Genomic DNA, 2828 nt, shown 5'->3' on the forward strand with positions numbered 1-2828 from the left:
TAAAAGCCTGAGAAGCTCTTGGCTGCCCCGGTGATGGAGGGCGTAGGAAAGGCCGTGAGGAAACGGTGCTCAGAGCAGCGTTGGGCCAGCGTGCAGTAAAGAAAACTTGGGGCCGCATACGGGACAATGAAGAAAAAATACTGAACAGCTGCTCAATAAAACAAAAACTTGAATAGAATATTGGAAAAAAAAAACCCACAAAAATATTGAATGGCGACTGCCTGCCAGCCAGGATGCTCGTGGGCAAAGGCTCACGTTAACAAAATAGCACGGGATCGTGCGATTAAGGGTTGCATCGTCCCGGAGATGGGCAGCAAACTCCATCGGCACAGACGACCTTCGCGCTGGCGTTTCCCCGTGCCAGGTGCCAAGTTACCGGCTGGGGTGACCTTCTGCCCATGCACGGATGCACCCGCGGCCCCTCCTGGGGCAGGACGCCCAGGCTGGCAGGAGGGGACGGGATAAATCCCACTAGCTGTGCCGGGATAGCCCAGCCCTGGGAGCAGGCAGCTGAAGAAGGGCAGAAAAATCCCATTTTGGGGGTGCCACGAGGCTGCTCGTTTTAGGGTTTGGTGGGTTGGCTGCACCTCATGCCCTTTCAGTGCAGGGCCCACTGTTTCGGGGCTAGGATTTGGCATGTCCCGCTCAGCTGTGGCTCCATACGGGCTTTCTTCATGGGATGGAGAGAAATGGGCGCTCCTGTGAGAGTGATCTTGTGCCCAAAGCAGGATCTACAAAGGCTGATCCCATTGTAGATGGGATCTACAAGTTCCTCCTAGGGCAATAAGGGGGAGTTAGATGCTGAATTTGGTGACGGATCATCTAAAAGCAGCGTCTGCAACTGTGGAGCCTCCCTCGGAACAGCGTTTTGGTAATACCACGGCCCCTTCCACCCTGGCAGCCAGAACTGAATTTCACAGTAAAAAAAAAAAAAATCCGTCCAGGTGTTGGGTTGGCGGCAGCGGTGGGACACAGGTCCGCCACCAGCTCAGCAACCACAGCTTTTCAGGTGCCCTCAGAGTCTCCCAGCAGCAGGATCTCACCAGGCCAGCTCACAGCACCCTCCCAGGATGGGTTTGCCCCAAAATCTCAGCTTTGCTTCCAATGGCGGATGGAAACGGGGGACGGGGAGAACCCCGTCTCAATTCCTCTGCCCGGCTGACTTCAGGAGCGGTTTTGCCTGGATAGTCAGAAGCTTTTGCCTGGATACCAGGGCGCTCCACGGGTCTGCCCTGGCTCGGTGAGCTGGGGTGGAGCAGAGCTGCCCGGCTGCTCCCTTCCTGCCCCAGGCTGCCTCGTCCCGCCTGGGCAAGGCCTTTCTTTTAGGGATGCCACCAGCCATCTTGCCCACACCAGGAGCTACCAGAGCACCGTGAGCAAGCTGGAGCCCACCGTGGCCACCAACCTGCAGCCGCCTCGTCCAGGTGGAGACGAGGGCAAGAGAGGGATGGGCAAAGCTGGCAAAGCCCCCATGCTTCTTGCATTCGAGCGTCACGCAGGGACGCGGTGCTCAGGAAAGTGGCTTTGTGCTGGCACCCAGGGGCCGCGCAGCTGGGAACACTTAAAAACAAAAGCCAGCAAAATCCAGCCCCTGCTTGGCAGCCCATTTGGCTTAGTGGAAGTTATTTGAAGAGCTAGCCCAGCGCGAGAGCTGGCTCCGCTCCTCCATCCGTTGCAGGACGAGGACGGAGGGGAGCAGCGGAGCTGGGTTACAGCTCCCTTCTCCTTCCCCACACCCTTGGGAGCTCTCCGCAGACTTGTTTTTTGACGAGCAGCCCACAATCCTTCTGCCGAGCATCCTGTGCTCAAGGGAAACCGCCTCCCAACCTTGGATTTTACCATCCTGCGTAATCCGCCATTAAATAAGCATTTCATAAAAAGAGCCCTACGCTCACCGCGTCCACGCGGCAAATTAAACAAGGAAGAGGTATTTTCTTTGCACATAGCGACATCTCTGCCCGTGCAATAACCCCAGCGGCTCATTGCAACTGCAGCCCCTCGGCACAGGCTCGGTGGAAACTCCCTTATTGCCACATTTTAAGCATTTTACCAGCAAGGCTCTCAGACTCTGGGTGCTGCATTAAGTGCTTGCAGTCGTCTGCTTTTGTAGCAGGCAGCACATTTAAGTCTCACCGCTTCAAGCAATAAAACGCATTTATATAGCCCCCAGCTCTGCAGACCGAGGCAGGGGTGAGATGAGCTGCTGGGACGCCTCTCGCTCCTTCCCAGCAGCGTCCTCGCCCTCCAGCTCGCCGCTTCGGGGAGAAGAAAAGCTCTTCCTCAGTCCATGCAGAGGAGCTGCTCCAATTTTTAATTGGATACAGACCGCTCGCTCCCATGTGGCCGCAGGCACCGCTCTGAATCTCGGCTCAGCCTCCACACAGCGTGCTGAGGCCCTCTCCCTTGCACGCAGACTGGCTCAGCTGCCTCCCTCCAACGCGGTGGGTCCCCCAAAACTTCAGCGCTGCCTTTCCCAACTGATGATCATCTCCACCAACAAATGCTGTTGCGGAGAACCTAGTCGGGTGCTTCATTACCGCTACCGTTCAGCACTTTTTCTTGATGGCTAAGGCAGCAACGCTGGCCTGGTATTTCGTGTTTTATTTGCACGACATGCACAGGTTCAGCCCCGCTTCGTTTCAGCTTTTCTCATAGGTCAGAGTCCCGCAGCACCACTGCTCAGCCACGTTGGGAAATAACCAGATGGCCACGGCGGTATTTAGCTTCCGAGGAAGCCATGGCAAAGAGGAGACAATATTCCAGCTATAACCTTGTGACTGTCAAGCGCAAGGGGAGCTTTGTGCCCCTTACGCACAGCTCGTCATCCA

The sequence above is a fragment of the Pygoscelis adeliae genome, unplaced genomic scaffold (assembly GCF_000699105.1).
Source record: "Pygoscelis adeliae isolate BGI_AS28 unplaced genomic scaffold, ASM69910v1 Scaffold326, whole genome shotgun sequence".
Classification (NCBI taxonomy): Eukaryota; Metazoa; Chordata; class Aves; order Sphenisciformes; family Spheniscidae; genus Pygoscelis; species Pygoscelis adeliae.